This window comes from Diorhabda sublineata, chromosome 1 (assembly GCF_026230105.1).
Source record: "Diorhabda sublineata isolate icDioSubl1.1 chromosome 1, icDioSubl1.1, whole genome shotgun sequence".
In the NCBI taxonomy this organism is placed as follows: Eukaryota; Metazoa; Arthropoda; class Insecta; order Coleoptera; family Chrysomelidae; genus Diorhabda; species Diorhabda sublineata.
Genome location: NC_079474.1, coordinates 26,215,755 through 26,237,665, shown reverse-complemented (window position 1 = coordinate 26,237,665; position 21,911 = coordinate 26,215,755). Strand labels below are relative to the sequence as shown.

The following is a 21,911-nucleotide window of genomic DNA, read 5'->3' as shown; positions in this document are numbered from 1 at the left end:
CTTGCGGCGCAATATTACACCATAGAAGAAATCCTATTGTCCATTGAATAAACAGCATTATGCGGAAGGTGAAAAAACCTGCAACAATCCTATTTTCTTAAGAAATAATAGTTTCATTTCTCACATCGTAAGAAATGGTGTACTGAATGTATTTCAAATACTTTGTTTTTATAATCAATTAGTAGTAATTATTTTTGACCAAAGAAATTGGGTTTTTTGATAAATTTGGAGATGTACGTTTTTTTAAGTCGATGAATTTACGACACAATTATATTAAAGTAAAATAAAAACATTTTAGTATTGTAGGGTTAATGGATAGTTTTATCTCAATGATCTCCTTTTTTATTTGTTATAACTGCTCCCATCTTCCCGTCTTCTGTCAATATGGTGCTCAGATATTCATACGTCCCAGTCCATTTTATTTCATACATACTTTCATTCTGTTACTCACACTTCATGATCTTCACTTCATTGTTAGTATTCATTTCCATTTTTCTATTCAAATTTCTCCTTCACTAGGTTCTCGATCTTATTTCGTAATACCACATCATCTACATATATTGGTGAAATAATTTTTACTAGTTTCAGTTTTTGTAACCAATCATTGTACAGCATACATTTTCACAAAACATTCGAAGGAGGAGTAAGGAGGACTAATTTTTTCCATGCTTTATGAACAATGGAATTTTTATCATCAACTTTAAAACGATTATATTCTTTTAATGTGTTCGCTCTGGAACTGGCCTATTTGTTCCACTAAAATCGTTATTTATTTGTGCACCGAACCCTTTCCATGCTACAAACATTTCGGTTAAAAGTCACCTTTCACCTAACTCTGTAACTGTGTATTTGTGGAGTTGTTTTAATCCGAAGACCAGCCATGCAAGCTAAAACCTTTGGTAAATATTCAATTCACAAACGGTTTGAACTGAAAATGATATTGTTCAGTCGTCTATTTACCTGATGCTGTTAGAAAAAAAGAGTTGGAACTTGACATAAAGAAAATTTACAAATAGTTGGGCTCACTGTGACTTTGAATTTAAACTTGGCTGAAAAATAAAAATTGGATATCGTGATATGTCATTAACCGTATGGCATACTTTTTTTATATAGACACCAAAAAACAACATCATAGGAGTATTTTGAAAAAAAAATTATTCACATATGCAGGAGGTTTCGGAGACGATAAATCGATATAGCTAGGATTTATTTTTAGAATATGTCGATAATCCGTGATTTTGATAATCAACTCAAATATAAACTTTTACTATTAGAAGGGAAATAACAACAAGGTGGCGTTTGGGTAATCCACTTAAACAAAAACTGGAAAATATGACTCTTTCTCACATCTATTGGAAAATAATAATATATGGAGCAATTAAATGCTTTAACGACAGAAGAACACTAAAGCTATCCCATTATTTGTCGTTGTTAAGCAACACTAAACCAATAGGTGTTTGGTTTGAGGTTGGACCAAGAAAATCAATTGTTTATTTATATTATTTGTGGAACGCACCATGCATCATGAATCGTTGCCAATTTCCAATTAGACCCATTTTCCATGACTGTTCACAAATCCCGAGAGAAAACTTTTGTATATGTCAGGGTTGACTTAAAGTCAAATCTAGTCTTCATGCATGGCATCATATATGTGACATATATATGTAATTGATTTATAAACTGTACAAATTAATTAAGTATTTGTTTCTAATATAATATTAAATTAATTGCACTCGTAATTTTTCATTTGAATAACCAATAGATGGAAGGAATAATCAAAAAAACGGCCGGAATTGTCAAATCGGAAAGGTTGAGTTCCACCATGATAATGCAACGCCTCAAGCATCTTTTGCAACTTGTGGAAGAATATTGAAATATTGGAGGTTGACTAGGAAGTGATGCCACATCCCAGTTACAGCCTTGATCGAGCATCATCTGACCATTTATTTCGAAGTTTGCAGAATTCTTTGAATAGTCAAATTTTCACAAATTACGATAACCTTCAGTCGCACCTGGTTCAGTTTTTTGCCGATAAAACCAGAAATTTTGTGAGCGTTAAATCATGAAGATGAAAGGAATATAGAAAAAGGTCATTGATCAAAATGGAAAATATATATTTGATTAAAAACTATTCTTTCTTAAGAAGCAGTGTTTTATTTTATACTAAAAAAACCAAAATTACTTTGTCGCCAATCCAATACATGTACGTTTTCTCGGGGCAGGGTGTTCCGGGTCTTGACGTAAAAATAATAATGTGTGATGGAAAAAATTTTCTCATACGACTCCTCGTTTCCGAGTTATAAACCTTCAAAGTTGTGAGATCAGAAATTATATTCAACTATATTTTCTAAATTATACATACGAACCTTATGAATTTTCAATGGATGACTACGTATGTCCATGTAGTGTCGATTACTGAATAAATAATTCTACATTACAATCTGAAGGCCAGAGGCGGCTCATGCCCAATGGTTAAGACTCCGTAACTTTTACAGAGACAACCTGTACTATCTAAAGATAGCAAATATAAATTTTCCAATCGTTTTTTTAACAAAAAGAGACTCTTTATTAAAGGAAACCGTTCGCATAAAGAGAAATTAATCAAATGCATCAAAGCACAATCAAATATTTCTAATTGAACTGAATATTGTCGAACATAAAAAATTAAAATGTAGAAAATTCTTGTTGATAAGCCTGCAACTTATCAAATAAAAAAAAAAGTATAATGAAGGTTCTAAGTGGACTCCTCGCACTTTCATACACTTCCAGAGTGTACGAAGGATATTTCTTTGAAATAGGAAGAGTATTCCAGGATTCTGCATAGCCTTACAATGGAAGTTTATCCTATCGATTATTTCGTTCTTTGTTTTTACATTTTGCATATACCAAACTTTTAAGCTATCCCAAAATAATGAATCACTTGTACTTAATTCAGGGGAACGTGGTGAGATTGCAAAGGGACCAATCCACCTATTAGGAATAATGTTAATAACATGATTTTTCACATCACTTGAGAAGAGGGGAGGGACTCCATCGTGCATGCCCCACATGGCTCTGTTTGGAGATATATCACATAATATGGATGAGAAATAATATTGGAAAAATTCTGAGTATCGCTGATTATTAAGGTTATTATCAAAAAAGTATGAACCTACTAAATTATTACCCACTATTCCTGTCCACACATGTGGACAACAAAATCGATGTTGATTCTTTGGTTGAATTGCACCGTAAGGATTTTTATCTGTCCATTACTGAAAATTATTAGTAAACAATAATTCACCAATAATTGTATTGTCAACTCGTTATTTATCAAGAAACCAACGAGCGTAAGCCAGTCTTGCTGGATGATCCTCTACTTCCATGGCATACACTTTCTGGACTTGATTAGGGTAAAGAAGCTGCTCCTGGAAAATCCTATAAATGAAATGTTAAATTGTAGTGACATTTTGCGTACGATAGCTGTGGTATTAGCATCAACTGCGTCTAATGTCTTTTGTTCTAAATGGTGTGCGTATAGTTCGATGTTATTTCGGTATTTTTTTGGACAGACGCTTCCTAATGGTAGGTAAAAAATGTATATTTATGTATTCATCAGTTCTCTAGAAAATGTTTGATTGTGTTTTAATACCTCCTGTAAGTAATTTCAATTAATAAATACAATTTATGATAATTTTTTTCAGAATTTCTCTTCATGACGCACTGTTTTCTTGGCATATACAAAGATCTAAACATCTACATATCTCCTAAACCATAAATTTGATCGAGTTAAGCAAAGAGTACCTTTTTTACTATCTTTAGATTGTACAGGATGTCACTGTAAAATTTACTGTTTGTTAACCATCGGTCATGAGCCACCCATGGTCTTCAAGTAGTAGTGTAGAATTATTTATTTTGACAAACACTCAAGTTTTGATGTCGCAACTTTAGAAACCTACTACTCAGAAACGAGAGGTCGTATTTTTTATGTCACAGGATCATTTCCACGTCGTCTACTCATTCTCGAATTTTTTGCTTCGTGTCCCGCAACATTCTGTAGATTGTGAAAGTGTAACATTCAATTATTTCTTGTGGTTTGATATCTCACGAAAATCACATTAGTTTCTACTGTATAGAGAAAAATTCAACTTTCTGTTGATTCTATTACGTGGAATACATTTTTTTCGAACTCGTTCCATATCAATATGTGAATATTATATGCGGTTGGGTTGATTTTTATATCTTTTATGTGTATACCTAAGTCCTAGATGTCATCGTGAGTTTCCAATAGAGCAAGAATATTTCAAAGAATTGATTCCATGCCATCGAGTGAAAAGACGCAAAACCTCTTTGAATAGAAACTGTTTCGCATCCCTAAATAGTAGAACTTTTTATCTCTAAGGCTGTAGCTGTAACATCGAATTTTCTCTTCTTGAACTGCCAGTCAATTACAAGTCTATAAAGTGCGAGGAAATTGAGAGGGATATAAGAAAAATTCCCGATCTGCAAATGCGTTTCCAAACTTTTTCTGGAGACGAGATTCGATTTCGAAGCGATTCGAAAGTGATTATACGTTCAAAATTGAGTTATTTTTTACTTGGCATAGCCTGGATGAATTCAGGATAAATTTTGGATTAGTCATTTCCTTTCTCGTAAATAGACAGACGTGATTCTAACCGATTTGAATGTTTTCTGATATTTTGCTTAAATTATAGAGAGAAAATTGGCAATGCGAAATGAAATGATGAAAATTTGTTTTTCTATGAGCAATTAAAAAAGATGGATTTGCTTAGATGTATCAAGATAAAACATAGCATTCATCAATTGGGAAGAAACACAAAATTAATAACCTCAATCATACGAGGTATATCTAGATTTGAAGTTCCATTTCTATTTCTATTAACGGCAGCGATCGCAATTCCGAGCATGCGTCCGAGTACTTACTCTTGCTACAGCAAGATAAGTGTACATTTTCATATCGCTGCTGTCGATGTGTTCTTTGTAATGCTCATAATGTCAATCTTAATTAAAAATACCACCCCTTGTGAAATCAGATTTGTGATTCGTTTCATAAATGCAAGTAAATTCATCGGCAAATAAAGTTTAAGAAAAAAATGCTGTGAGTGATCCAATGATTAGAACATAGGTCAGATAGTTCCATGAAGAACGTGATCTAGAACACAATGAAGAACGATGTAGACGTCCGTCTTGGGTTACTGATGACCTGGTTCTCGCAATTGAAGGGAAGTTTATGCAAAACTGTGATCTTACAGCTAGGGCACGTTGGGTGTCCGAAGTTCATACTAAACGACACAAGAAACAATGGGTAAGCAGTACACTTCAGTTTTTGACACCCTAAAATGGAGACCGTAGTGATTTATTTTGTTAGGTAACCACGAGGGATGAAATTTTTAGAACACCCCAGAAAATAAACGGAATGGATACCCCTTCGTTCCCAACAAAAGTCGCGTTTAAGCAAATATTGAAACTACAACTTTTTTTTTACAAAAAAGGCTTTTGCTGATTGTTTTCTTACCACGAGGCTAAACAATCAATCCACATGCTTAGTACGACACATCAAGAAATTAAGCTGTACAATTCAGAACAAGCGATGGAGATTACTACCATAAGGTGTTGATTTTTTTTTTGAAAATGCTTGACCTCACTCGAACGTGACATTTGACTATGAATTGTTCGATTATCCTCCATACAGCCGGGACCTCTTCATCTCTTCTCACACCAAAAACTTTTCCGTAGTAGTCACTTTTCAAAGATAATGACAGACAGCTGAAAGAATATTACAACATGGTTGACGACACTATAAATAAGGCAAATGAAAACTTGTGCCACGCTATCAAAAGTGCCTGAAAATTTTACATACTAATGTAGAAACTTGGTCTAATAGTTGAAGATTTTTGTACAATGAATATTTTTTTCTGTATCTGAACACGTTTCTCTATATAACCAAACGGCTTCGTTCAAACTCTGTTACCTAATATTTTACTGAATTAGGAGTCTCACCTAGAGTAGAATATAGCTAAGCTTTCATAAGCTTGACTAAGGCCCTTGAAATAAAAGTGTTTTGTCACATAACGATGACCAATTTTTTCTATATTTACAAATTCACTAAAATCGTTCACTATTGATGTTTACCAAACAAATACCTTTGTTGTAGTCCAACCATGTGATAAGTCCAGACTGTAGGGGAGTAGTATCTCCCACACTAGTTCTGATATGGTATGAAGGCGCGCGTCATGCGCATTAATCTCACTTTGCGCTGAAATACTCCTTCGTTGTGATCTATTAGTAGGCTACACGTGTGTTCTAGACGATTAAAGAAGTATGCAGAATTTACGGAACGTTTAGTGTGCAGCACTCCTGGTTGGTACTAGTACACATAATCTTATCCGCGGACCTGGTTCTCTTCGGTTTGACTCCTTCTTCCTCCACCCTTTAGACGACACTTTGATTTCAACATTGAAATATCATAATCATGTTTGGCCTGTAGCCAATATTTACGATAAAAAACCGTCCCCGTTCGTCTTGTACTGTATCAACAAGCGGCGACAAACATAACTGCATAAATTTTTACTCAAATTTCATGAGTTTGGGAATCCAACGCTTCGTTATTTTACGATATTGAAGATATTCGTGGATAATGGTCTCTACATTACATACAAATGCCGAGTTTAGCCAAATTTTTCCAGCATTTATCCTCCGAAATGAGTTATTCTATGCGGAGGATTCTTTCTGGTGTGAAACTGATCTAGATATTAAACTGATCTATTGATATAAACGTCCGATGAAATTATAGACATCAATTGAAATCACCTTAAAAAACTTTGAAACTTCACACACTTTATACTGAAAAACTTCATAATCTACTGCAAACTCCCCATTTTCCGACCCTCTTGCAAGGTAGTTTAGAAACTTCTCCTGAATAATGCATACATACATAAAATCTCACCCTCTACAATAACTTCTTGTCTGTTTTTCCAACAAATTCCCATTTTTTATTCCATAACCGCTTGTGGATATGGAATCGAACATAATCTTGAAAGTTTGCATTCATATTTAGTACCTGCAAGATCTTTTCACTCTCCTTGTTTTGTCCTCCTGAGGCCAACACAATCCAGAAATTAATCTATCTCGAAATTAAATTCGCACTTATCCTGAGTCTCTCTTTCTCATTTAGTTAATATACCGCATTCATTGACGTCTCCATTCATTTTTCGTTGATTTGAATGTTATTAAATCATTTTCAAAATAACTATGTTTCTATCATCCCATTAATGACCTATTGTGAGATTATTTCTCATTCGAACTCTTTTTCAATTTTTCTTTGAACATTATCTTATATGCAAATTCAATACTAGATAGTTTCCACAAATGTATTTTCTTGCAGAATACATTTATATGTGTGAATTACCCGTTAAAAATTTTTTTCTGGCGACAATGGTTGGCTTTGCAACTCGACGCTTTTGCTTAAAATTTAGTTTATAGCTTCCAGCTAGACAGATTTTCTCGTCACATTAATTAGAGAGACTTCCAGTCTGTACACGGCATCATCAGATTCTTTCCTGCCTGTTGCTTTGTTACAAGAATGCCCGAGACAATTCGTCTTTTATTGAGAAGAGCACTTCTAAAAAACATTGGATGAATTTTAGATAACGCACTACACCATAAATGAAACCTTTCCACTTCACACTAGAAAAAGGTCAACGTGATGGTAATAAAAGCATAAAAAAGAAAATGAGATGAAAAGATAAAGTACCTCACATTATATTTCGAGTATCGTAGCAACTGATTATTAATTTTTTTGCTGAATTCTTTTTATCAGTTGATTAGTAACAAGATAATTATTTATTGTTAACTTCGCTAGTTAACTAATCACCACATATCCACGATCAGGTTAAAATACTAAGTGAAGATATATTTTAGAATCTATCCTTTCCATTTCAACTTGTGATTAATCGAATTTACCACAACAAATTATAAAATGATTCTATTCCTTAAGACGGGAAGCAAGAAGTTCAGACTGTTGCTTTGATAACCCCAAACCACGTGCTAAATCATTCAATTCATTTTGAATAATCAAATTGGGCTCGCCGGAACTGGTACTTGGAGTAAAAATAGGGTCGGTGCATTGTTCTTCGGAGCTTCCTGATGATACGTTGTCCCCAGTATCTAGCGGATCTAAAGGTGCAATCGGTATTGGTAAATCTTTGTTAGTTATGGGGATAGTGTGCTTTCAGTCTTTGTTAGACAAACATATCAGTCGTTAAAATGGTTAGTAGGTTCCCGCCATATCATTGGAATTGCAAAAGGCGTGCTTTTTTTCTTCCCATTCATCTACGGCACCAATGACACGATACATCTAACACAGCACGCGAGGGGGGCCTGCCTTGGTCTAATATTAGCTAGTTACCCTGTAAAGTTTTGTTATTTGATGATCATTTCAATATCACTGAAGTCAAGGTTGAAGACATTACGGTCGAACAAATAGATATCGATCCAGTTTCCGGTCCATCCTTACCTAAGGATTCTCCTAATTCTACCCTCCTAATAAGTATTAGTTCCAAAAGTGGAGGAATTAGCAGGAAAAAATGGAACTCCAAATAAGATGGTAAATTGGAGCACGGTTCGAAGAGAGAGCGAACAATAACCAATAGTCAAAAAAAATTATAGACCACGTAATGCTTGAGCTTATCGTAAAAAAACCCTGTGGTACGGATTGTTTTTAATTTCAAGATAGGAATTGAGGAAATGCGATGCTTTTTGGAAAGTTCGTATTTGACTGATCACAATAACTTGGTATCAAAGCGAAATAAGGGACTTGAATAATTACATAGAACAATCAATGCGAAGGAATAGATCAGAATATCAGCAGCTACCGAATGGTAAAAAATAGTACTGGGCTCTTTTTTCATGGTTACTAGACTTAGGTATGCGGAGTAGCTGGATAAAGTAACAGAACAAAAGATTCCACTCATAGAATTCAAAGGGGAAAAGGTCAAATCTTATTTCATCAAGTGAATGCAAATCAATAATGAAAGCAATGTGCTCAGAATGCAATGCTGGTTTTTGTATTTAACTTAATTCATAATATGATGTAGAGAAAAATAGACTGTTTCAAAAGCAATATTCCTTCAAATTATTGAATTTCCCTTTATAGAAAAATAGTATTTTGTTGAAAATGGAACTATTCCTAAACAGGTTTTATCAAGCGTCTATCATTGCCATATAGCAGCAGCAGTTCTGAAAAAATCTAATGATACTTTCCTATATTTTTATTCTCTTTTAAAAGAATGGTATTAGAAAATAAAAGTTCATGAGCCCTTTGGATAGGAATAGTTACGAATAGTTGGTATATTATAAAATTGGCAATATCTCGGATTTGTCAATATGCCATATATTATATCAATGAGTACACCATCAAAAGCGAGTTATTTTCTTTTGTTTAAATATAATGCAAGATTTACAGAAGTGAATTTCCATATCTGTGGATCAGAATCATTCATGTCTTGTAGTTATTGTAGGCAAATTCAGCTCACCAGTGTTCCGTTGAGAGATTCAGAGGTTCTAGATTAGGATCTAAGTTTATGCATGAAATTCCACATCTAGTCAGAAAAGTGAGGAGAATAGATATAGATAACTGGAAGCTATTTCGTATGAGCATTAACCAGCCGGACAAACTAGTTGAAATACAAAGTAGATGACATTCTAGATTTGTATTAATGTATATGGAAACTTGACTAGCTAGAAGAGAAAAAATTCCGGAGAAAACATTCTCAATAAAAGAATTCGTAAAAAGCAACAAGACAACACAGTTCAGCTACAACTATTTTTATTATTCCGAATTTTTTTTGTTTATTAATCTACTGAAGGGATAAAAAAATAAAATTACTCTTTTGCGATATCATAATTGTACACAATGTTTTTGAAAGTTGACTGTACGGCTAAAAGAGTTTTGAACTAGAGGCAAACAACAAAAGTTTTTGTAATAAATAGCAACATAAGGGCAGGCAGAATTTTCAGAAACAGATAAAGGCACTTTCTTCTCTCCTTTTACAGGGTTTCTTACTCCAACCGTGTTGTTTTTCAGTAAATAATGGGATCTGTCATTTTACATTACGGAGAGAGAGCCTCTGGAGAGAACCCTCGCAACCTACTACCAACTAGAGTCTGATATAACTAGTCGGAGTCTTAGGGTTTTTCTTTATTCGGTAAATATATAATGCATATCATGTAATTTTAGGTTATAGCAACGGTGCGTATGATAGAGAGGAATGAACTTTGATTTTTTATGATTGTATTGCATTATTTATGAATCAGAAACAAGAGATAAATGAGCATGTCAAACAAGCATTCATGAATAGACGATACATGTTATAAGATTCTACATGAAAAGGATAACAAAATGCACCCTTTTTCTAAGATAAATGTTATATCTGTTATACGTGTTCTATTACAATCTGATTAATCTTTAGTGCTTAGTTTTCCCTGGTATAAAAATGGGTTCTATAATTTTCACATCCACTTTATTAGCAATATTGGTTGAATTAATTGAAATATATTAGAGAAGAACTTTTTCTAGCTCTAGTCAGTTTGTAATGATCAATTAATTATTATCATTTTAAATATGATATCAATAATATTGGAATATTCAAGGCATTTTAATTTTAATTTCCAGTATAGTAGGATGATTTTACGAAAGAATAACTTTCTGGGGAATAAAAACATGATTATATTGTTAGGTTGGCAAATACTTGGTGGAACAATTGGGCGAGGACCAAAGGGAAGTCAAGTAGTGATCAAATTTTCTTACTGAAGGCAATCCAGAACAATAGCTATGACCAAGGATTAAACTTGAATTTTCTCTTTGTGGATTTAAAGCAGGCGTATGATCAATAAGTAGCGAACATTTGTTCCAGGCGCTAGCTGTACTCGAAAATATTACAATTCGTGAAACTGACACTGAATAATAGAAAAAATGTTAGTTTTCTTTAAAAAGACAGTAAAAAAATATGGGCTGCGCACAAATAAAACACCAAATATATGGAGATGAGAAGGGGTCTAAACAGCTGCAAATTATTGAAGGTGACGACAGAGTATAGATTAGATAAAGTCCGGGAGTTAGAATAACTGGTAGTGATAGTGACAAACGAAGAAGTTGAAACCAGCGAAATCGACAAGAGACTGACGGGAGGGAACAAAACTTTCGGACCATAGGAGGGCTATTAAGATCAGAAGATATTCCAAGAACCGCCAAGTTACGCATTTATAAGACGGTTATACAATCAACGGTGCTGTATGGAAGTGAGTGTTGGATCATGAACAAAAAAAAAAGGAGAAAACAAAACCTATAGAACAGTAGAAATGAACGCAGAGATCAAATTACTGTATAGTCAAGATAAGATGAACAAAAAGACTCCGTTTAATGGGGCATAAAGCCAGAATCGACGAACACAGTTGGGTGAAAAGATCCTTGTTAAAGGAAGAAGGAGCGAAAAGGGAAAAGGATTTGGAAAAAATAAGAATAAGGAAGCAGCCATGAATAAAAATATTTGGAGGAAAGCAGTTGAGCGACTCCAAGCTAAAGCCTGTTGAGCTATATGAAAACCATATATATATATATATATATATATATATATATATATATATATATATATATATATCATATTTTTAACATTAACAGCTTCCATTTTATCGATGTAATTTCAAGGCGAAGACAGATAGAGGCCTTGGAATCAATACAAAAAATGAGAAAATGATACATCGTCTGAAGTGGGAGGCTTTTAGTATTCTTCACATGTTTCAGGCATACTTCCACTTCATTTTCACTTCGTTCATCCTAAACATCCTTTAGTACTAGTTCAAAACACTGTGTGAATCTATTTATTCACCATTCTCCATTCACTAATAGATATCCCTCTCCATTATAAAGTGCTTTCAGGTTTTAGTATTTTCCTCTTTCTATTTCTTGATAAAACTTCCTCATTTCTTTTCTATAAATTCCTTCTATTTTTAATAATTCCCTTTCAACTTAAATTCTTTTGCTGTTCAATTTCTTCTCTCGCTTCATTATATGCCTATCTATATTTAGTATTCGACTTGTTACATTGAAGTTTCTATGTGTGACCGTTCTCCCTCCATTTGTTCGACGTATGGTCTCAAATTTGGTTCTCTATTAAGTTCTTCTTGGAAGTTATGCACTTCGGTTTCCCCTTGAATTTTTCCTAAATCATATTTCTCTCCGTTTGTCATTAACTCGTTCAATTCAAACTAACTAATCTTGTTTCGTTTCGTAATTACTAGAAAGTGGTTGCTATTTGCATCGGCTCCTCTACAACTTCGGGGACGTGATCCATTTGGTTCTTTGTTGTGTCATTGAGTGATAACGAGGTTTCTTCGTGAACATTCTTATAGTCGACTGTCGTGCTTACGATTTCCATTTGTTTTCTTATGCAAATTCTATGGGTTGATTTTCTTAACATCACTAGGTCCTCTTCTAAGTTTTCTTTGCATTTATATTTCCTATTACTTATTTGATATCAAATTTTGATATTAACTATTTGTTCCAGTTGCATAGAATTTTGTTTTATTATATACAAATTATTCAAATTATTTCTATACACGTGTGGTGTAGTGAAGATGAAAACAAAATAGCAATTTTAAAAATAGTTTGTTATTGCAAAATGTACAAAATCTGTTGTATTCCCAAATTCTAAATAAGAAGGAGAATTTCATTTTATATAGAATCAATGGTTTTTAGATTATATGAACGTCTTTGAACAGTTTTTCCCAACCTAATCAATAATCTAAAATCAAATCATTAGTGGTGGATTAATTTGTTTGTTAGTTGTTAACACGGAAGACATTCTCGTTCAATTCAAATCCAATAGCTAAATAGATTCCAGTATGCGTACCTGTATTATAACTAAACTAGCTAGGTATTGCTCGTAGAACAGAAGCTAGCCGATTGATATACTAGGATAATAATCATATTAATATTGTTGAACAGAGGTATTGCACAATAGAATATTCGAAAAAACAAAATGATAATTTGACATAAATTCATTCAAATGATTTTTAGGAACATCTAAAAGTATTAATTTACTACCTGACAGTCATTAGAATAATTAACTCCATTAGAGGCGCCCGCAATGCTCATAATATTTCTTATGACTCATAAATTTTATATGGTTATTGGTATGTGTTGTGAAATTATTTGTTCAATTTTAATAATAATGCATTATACTTTTCACCTATAATACGGGGGCTGCTACTAAAATTTTGAGATCGACATATTAAAACAAATATTTACGATTGGATATGGCTTTATTGTTTTTCAAAATATTCTCCATTGAGATCAATACACTTTTGCATACCATGCTAATTGAGGTACCTCCGAAACATGTAGTTTGCACGCATCAATCACTACATCAGGACTCATGAAATCAATGTTGTGACAGTTGAAAACTTTTTGATGAACTGATGTGTGAGAGCTCGCATTGTCGTGGTGGAAAATCATTCGTATTCTGGTTTTCTGGTTTTCTGCTGGGTTTCCTGATTTTTTTCTAATACTTATGACAAACAAATGCTAGTGTACTATTCAGATTTGACTGTTCTACGTTGCTCTAATGGAACGGTTGTGACATATCCAGTAATTCTGAGAAACCAGGTGACAATTTTTTTCGATGTGCTTTGTGCGCGAAGAAGTTTTGCTGGATTTAGCTCGCCTTGAAAGACCCATATAGTCGTTTGTTGTTAATTATGGAGTTCATATGCATGGATTCGTTGCCAATAACGATCTTAAAGACGTCTTTTCGAGCACCGCGATTGAATTTTTTCTTTGCACCAATCCACACAAGGTTCATTTTAAGCGATTGTCGAAATATGCAGAACAAATCTTTTTGGCAAAACAGCCTATTTTGACTGACCTTCGCAAAACTCATTCTGTCGCGAAGTGCAAACACGACTATATACGAATAACTAGCGAATCTGGATACCTCGAGATTGTGCTTCATCACAAAAAGTCGAAGTGAGTTGAGCGGCATATTGCTGTTGGTTTAATTCACGTCGGATATAATAGAAGTATATCACGCGAAAATTCTTGCGATTCAATTCCATTTTTTGACTAAGATGAATGTTTCAAGTATTTGTAAATAACTTGAAGAGCACTCATATAACAACACGTTCTGATAAACAGTACAATATAGTATTGATGCTGCTTTTTTCTTGCAGACATTTGTACCTAACAGACAATAAAATAAATTGTTTATACTGCTAGGACTACTAAGGTACAGACATTTCACATAACTATTGGAAGTTGAACCATAAAACAACTATAATTAGGAGTAGGGATGATGGTGGAATTAATTTTAATACCACGTACGAGTGAAAAAGTAATTATACTGCGTGTGGCGAAAATTGGGCTAACAAATTAGATGCAGCAGTAGACGAACAACAACTTTCCAAGCTATAAAAGCGAAGAGGAGTATGATATGAGAGAGCAACAAGATAATTATTTCTGGGATGGCGAAAACTGAGAAATATGATGCTTTGTGAGTTCATCTGTCAATATATTGAAGTGAAGAAGTGCAGTTGAAATCTTAAATTTTGAAATTATTTCCAGTTTCTCATAACCAGAGGAGTCAGTACTAAGTTGTGAAGTAAACTCTATATATTTCTACGGTCATTGCATATTGTCGGCTTGCTTTCAAAACCCTCTAAGTCCGATTTTTACGATTTATCAGGAAATAGATTTAGAATATCGTAATTCAACACTCTTCAAAGTTCCTAATTTTGAAATGGTTATAACGACATGTATCGGACAACGCAAAACCTCCTATGTCGTTGTATCTTATGAAATTACTGAAAAGCTTCTAAGTCTGCATTTTGCTTTCGGACGTCAATGTTCAAAATGTGCTGATTTTGAACCAAGTATTCTTTCCTATCAAAAAATGAGGTATGGAAACCATAATAAACTTTTAAATGTAGACTATTAGATTTTAATTTGCTAAATTTGACTCGTTTGTTGGAAAACGACATAGGAGGTTTTGATCTACGTTGTTCCATGCCAAAATATTGTTGAAGAATAGACTTCTAGAATAGGTTTTGTTGAAGAATAGACTTCTAGAATAGGCTTTGATTCAAACGATATGATTGCGATCCAATTTGGGATATGATTTTTATTTATTTCAATAGTACATTACACACATAAACATACAAAATTATTGGAAAGGAAAGAATAGGATCAATAGGAACGAAAGGAAAACTTATTGCGTTGTTTTGAACTCAGGAAGTTTTTGATGCAATTAGCATAAATTTAGTTTCACTATTGTGGAGTTTCATCGAGGAAGAATTATTTGGAGCCAATTTGGCAGAGCAAAGCTGCATTATAAAGAGATTATGATGAGTATTGCGCAGATAAAAACAAAATTATTTCCTTAAAAACTTTTCACGAAGAGTTTGCTTTGAATAATCTACGCTTATAAGATTAATGTGAGCTTTATGTCTCGTATAAGGCTGGAAGGCAGTTATAAAATCGAGACATTACCAAAAAATAGAGAACGCGATGAAAAGTCTTTAAACAAAAGTAATGTTCGGCTTGTTTTCACAATAGATCTTCAAGCAATATTTCTTTGTCCCATGCTTAAACCATCAAAAATTTATTGCAAAAAAGTTGGTGGTCCAAAACTTTACCTTCTATAATTTGAATACAAATGATGCATATTACTTTTTTTGGCACGAAGCTAAAGGAAAAGTAACTTCAAATAAATTTGCAACAACTTTGTACAATCTAATCGAATTTAATGTATTACAAGGTGATGAAATTATTTTGTATATTAATGGATCCGTCGCACAAAATAAAAACTTAACTTTGTCTATCTATCGATAAACAAGGGCCCAATTGTAACTCAGAAATACTTGGTAAGTGGACATACACAGATGGAATATAACAGCATACATTCCACAATTGAGCGAAGAATCCGTAATAGAGAAATTCATTAGCCTGCTGGGGTATTGCTGCTGCTGCTGTAAACCGGCTCGCTTAAATCCTCGACCTTATTAAGTTGAATATGTAAAATGATATATATTTCAAAAACTTTTCGGCACTAAAATACCACACTTTCATTCGTCCTGGATATAAAACAGAAGATTCTACTGTTGATGATTTGTGGGCCGAACAGTTCAGACCTGATGGACAACTATAGTACAATCTGATACAATTTTGATAAAGATTGGATGGCATTGGAAAAAAGACTTAGTCAAAAAAATCAAGACATTGGTGCTATAGTTCTTCTTTATCAAAACCCCTGCCGATTAAAAAAGTAAACACGACCAATTACAGCAACTGAAGGAAGTAATACCTGCGGATTATTATTATATTTTCAAAGTATTTTATATTAAATTCTTCTAAATTTCTTCGTTACTTAATTATGATTAGAATTCAAGACGATTAAAGCCTACTAAAACTCTAGAATGTCTTCTTACTTTGGTTGAAAACCTTAGTTGTCTGGCTATGAAGTTTATAATTATATTTTTAAGTAGAAGTTATTGTTAACAAGTCACAACAAACTGTAATTATTGGTTAATCGATGACCAGTTTACATAATTGGTTTATGGCACTTCATACAGGTTTTTCATCCCACCTGCAAACTTTGTCTGACTTAGGAGGTTCTAAAAGTAAGCCAACGATATGAGAAAAAACAACACAACTTGGTTTAAAAATGTGATAGAAAGTTCACCTCGCTTCTATAATGGTGACATTAATTTTCTCATCACTAATTTTATTCTTATGTCAAAAATTTTTTTCACTTTTCAGTTCAATTATTGCCATAAATTATAATCCATCATGAAAAAATTATCTTTCATCATTATGGAAAATTAACTCACATCCTGTAAATCAAATAACAGTGAATTAACACCTGCTAGCAAGTTCATTGATCGTAAAGATGATAATCTCATAATACTCGGTCATTATCAAAATCGTTTTCCATGCAAATTCCTCCAGAAACTGTCTCTTATTCCCCTCTCAGTATCTTCATTAAAATATTCATAAGAGTAATGGAAATTTAAATATGAGATCCCAGTGGTCTGCTAATAAAGGTATAACTCCTCAACCGAACCTTCACTTGACGACAAAATTGAACTTAGGCCCTAAGGTGGTGGAGTTATATAGAGAAAATTCTAATTTTTCAAGTTCAATTTAAGACGTACATATGAATTCGTAAAATGCCTCAGAGAATACAAAAGATGTTTATTAGTATTGTGTATTAGATTTCATTTTTAATGTAATTCCCACAAAACAAGCCCAATACACAACAGAACCAACTTGAAAATACATGGGAACTTAAAAATTTGAATTATAAATGATGAAATTCAACAGGAGGAAGATAGAATAGAATGATAGAAGTAATCAAATATTAATGAACAGTTATGTGATATATCTCTGCTTAGTGTACGCGTAAACTGTTGGTAATTTCTGTGACTCAATTTTCCGGTATTGTAGCATCATCGCTTCTATAACCGATTGTTGAATGGCCCGCAGCGAATACGGATTAATAATGCTATAATAACGCTCCAGGTTACGATAAGTAAACTTGTGCTTTTGATGGTTGTTCTTCCCAATTATTCCCATCATCTACCGTTTGCCCTGTTCAAAAGTAAACACACTGTTTTATTTCAATTAAAAAATCAATCAGAGCTAGTTTTGAAGCAATAATTGCGTACATATACATCGGAATTATTGGGCGGTACTTATCCTTTGGATTGAACAAATATGAAATGGAATCATATTGGATGAATTGATACTTAATATGTTTAAATTTCATTGTAAACACTGATTGCACATATATTACAAAATTATTTCTCAAATCCATCTGATCGTCATTTTTTCTGTGTCCGTAGTCGCCAAGTTTAATTTAACGCAAGTTTGTATTTCCCGTCATGTCATATCTTCGGCAGAGACCATTTCACTCCTGGAAAACAAGTTATCTTCTCGGCCTGCGCAACTGCGATTAGAAACAAGTATTTCTAATGAAGGATTTTATAGTGCGTCAAACTATCCTGTCACAAATAGCATTTCTGGAATGACTATATTAAATCGAAAAATATTGATTATTAATAGATTCTAAAGCGTTTGTATCAATGTACTTTATAAAAAGGATAGATGTAGGACTAGATTTGAATAATATTTATTTTATTATTCTAAAATATGGAAGAGCTCAATTCCCTGATCTTAACCTCATGTACTTAATTTAGTTCTGTGACTATTATATTCTGAACATTGATAATCTCAAGTTTTTTAGGAAATTCGGCTAATGAAATTGATTACTAGACAATTTGCTATCGAAAAATGTGCCTACAAGTACGACAGCAATTTTAAGTCTCACGAAATACACAGTATTCAGATAGAATAGAACAGCATATTGAATTTTATTAGAACAGGTACATTTTCCAAATGGAAAATTTGTTTTCTTAATCACTATCTATATTGATTATTAACGATTTTCCTTTGAATAGTTAGTTGAGTTTGCACTCTGTTGATTTTCAACTAACCATTGATCAAATAAAGTCTCATTTTCTTTGAAGATTTTTAGCAGTATTTTGTAATTGGAATTGTGAGATTCATTCGTATATTTTTATAAATAATAATGGAGAATGTAGTAGAATAGTACAGTCAGGAAGAAGAAGAATATATAAATCCAGAAGCTAAATCTAATATACATACTTGATGCTATCGACTTATGGAACATTTGAAACACTAAGAGCCATTGTTATGGAATATAAGAGAAATAAGAATGCAATTAAGAGAATTGCTGAATAATACCAGATGAAAAACTAAATTTGAATGGATTCAAGTTAGAACCAAAAGCTGTCAGGAATATTAGGTGGCGAAAAAACTCAAAACAGAAGTTTCACTAGAATTGTCGAAAGAGGAAAAATAAGTGAATGGATGGTTTACAATGCTAAGTCAGTCCGTTAAGCTGAACTCTTGGAGATGTACAACGAGACAACTAGCCTTATAGTTCTTTTTTTTCCAGTTTAAAAAGTTGTGGTTATTCCGAAGTCAGCTTATAATATCGACTTTCAATGGGAAAGAGTAACAGTTTTCATTGTAACAACTGCCAGGAAGCAAATGATTTCTGTGATAATTTCATGGCAGTATAACTTTTTGAACGAAATCCTATTATATGTTGAAACTTTTTTTTTATTTTCGCAAGACAATAAAGGACAAATTCTGAATGGATTGATTCAACTCTAACTGGTCTATCAGTCGTAATCCGACACAAGCAGAGCTTTTCCAAAATTTCAGAGTAAAGCTTTGTTCTGCTCCACTTTAATAGGTCGTTCACTGTCGCAACTGGATATAAAATCCTGATTAAATTACTACAAGGATGAAGGTATTTCGATGTCATTAAAAAATAGTAGGACTTTCTTGTAATGAGTTTTTTCTGCTTCATGTTGCACTTTGAAACTTTATTCGAACATTTCGGTCCTTTGATTGCGAAAGAGAATTTTGATGTGACGTCTTAAGAAGAGGTGTTTTGCTACTTCTTAGACAATAGATTCACGTTAAATAGATTCTTTTTGAAACGATTGAGAAATACTTATTTTTCTATACAGTAAATAGTTCGAAAAATTGTTGATACACCAAACAGAAACTACTGCTACCAACGTTACACAAAAAATGTATATGCATAAAAATGGAGCACATTTTCTAGTTTAGGGTTAATTTAAACCGAGTTCTGAGAGTAAATCTCAAAAAATAGTTTAGTTAAAGTCAATCATATCCAGCCTTAATTTTATTCGGATAATATGCGTGTGGCTATTTTCATCTTGAAAATTTTGAAGTATGAAACCATTTATTCCTGATTGATCAGAAATTACAAGAAAAGTTGGCGACCTTCTTGCCGTTGCATAATCATGGCAAATTTTAACAAAGGTATCCGTAATATCTTTCGTGTTACTATAATCTGAAAGTGAACCAAGATTGTTTGTAATTTGTAACATCAACAATATCTGCGTTATGCATTGTAAACAAAGTTAATAAAACTTTATTTCCCATTTTGGAGTGAGTGATAACAAATTTTTTATCGTTGTTGGATGTAAACTTTGACTCGCATTCTGTTTTTCGACACTAAAAATCTTCCTTCGCTAAGTGAACTTTTTCTTTCAACATTCTTCTAAAAAAATTCATTTATAAGAACCGTTTATCAACGGTAATCTTTCATCCATTAATACGCTCCAACAATTTTTTGACTTAATGAGGCGGTACTGAGATATTACTTTCATCTGTGACTTTTCCGACATGAGGATTTGCATTTACTGATACCTCGTCCTGACTAATATACGCACTCGTATCTGAACTCAATGTCCTGTGAATTCTCATTGGACGTTTTCCACGATAACTTATCAGTTTTTCATCTATACTACAGTACAAATACAGTATACAGTCTCTACTATTTTACACAAAAATCTGCAATAAATATCTGTTTGACACAACCTTATCGTGCTATCTCAGTTCAACACCTGTTGCCTTATTATTGAAGCGTAAAAAATTAGTCAAAGAAGCAAATCTATTTAGATGCTTGGCTATTTACATATTTCAAGCAACAGAGATCCTTTAAATTCAACAGTAGATACTATAATACTCCACAAAAATATAATAGTCCTATGTGGATTTCTATTCCAGAATTTTAAGTAGTTGATAGTAGATTTAAGTTTCTTTCTCTAGTGTATCTCTTTGTTATGGAATAAACAATTTCAACTTTTTGTTGTTACATTAACCAGGCTCTTTGGTTTCCTTTTCTATTTTTGGTATCAGTTACTTCTAACTCAGTGGATTTTAGTCTTTCACAAAGTCTAAATTATCATCCGAGTCGGAAGTAACTAGGCCCCTATTATCTATTTCTAATAAAAACGCATTAATTTCATCTTGGAATTGTAGTTCATTCGAGAATGTTTTTCTCTTCCTGTAAGACATTTTTGCCAAACATACATCTAATGATAGTTATTGTAAAAAAGTTAAACTCAAATTTCACGGCAAAAACCTAATTTTATAAATAACCGAGAGGCACCTGAATACCCAAGACCAATGTTTTAGTTTTGCACGCTTTCAATTAAATATTATGACTCTTTAGACCCCAGTATGTGTACAGACATACCTTCATAGTCAACGATAAAATTTTATCTTAGATGTTAAATGTGTGTGGATCATGAATTGTGGTCTTTCCTAGTTATTATCATAAGCAGCATTGGAAATTAAGAAAACATGACATTAGACCAAAATTGAGAAAAAAATTAATTAGTTATCGAAAAATCCAAAATAATGATAAACTCAACAATTGTATTCGAGTGAAGATTATAATAAAATACATTTCCTAAAGTTCAATAGAAAAATGAAACCTCTCAAACTCAATCAATACTATTGAGAACAATGGGATAAAGAAATATAATATTATACAATAAAATAATAGTCACCACATATTTATCAACCACATTCACCTCACTTCATGATTTAATCGAGGAACAAAATCTTTAATAACTTTTTTTATAAATATAAACACACTTAAACCTGATCTTTAGGCATTATTTAATCTATTGGACAATATACCTTCGAACTAAAATTTTGTCCAACCGAATCCACTACTACCCTCAAAATTGACGAATTACTTATACGTTTAAATTTCGCTTAATCTTAGGACGAGTGTGGCTTTTTGTTCATGATCAAATTATTGTTTGAAGTGTTGTTTGCTTTGTTTATATATAGATTCTATTGAGCTAAACATTAAAAATATCACAATATTTTCCTGAATATTCATTAGATTTATTAAATTGACTAATTGTTCACGTGTGACATGTTTAAAAGTTTCTCCAAACAGTGACATAATATGTCTAAGGGGTCAATGAGTGAAACTGAT

The 21,911-nt window shown here is 32.8% G+C and overlaps 1 protein-coding gene and 1 long non-coding RNA gene across 5 annotated transcripts in view; one reads left to right on the top strand and one right to left on the bottom strand.

The window, feature by feature from the left end:
* LOC130448965 (CUGBP Elav-like family member 4) overlaps positions 1-21,911 on the bottom strand; it is a 1,535,225-nt gene that overhangs the window by 452,522 nt on the left and 1,060,792 nt on the right. The gene's annotated exons all lie outside the window — the stretch shown is intronic.
* Positions 1-21,911, top strand: part of LOC130449282 (uncharacterized) — a 342,002-nt gene that overhangs the window by 92,025 nt on the left and 228,066 nt on the right. The window lies entirely within an intron of this gene.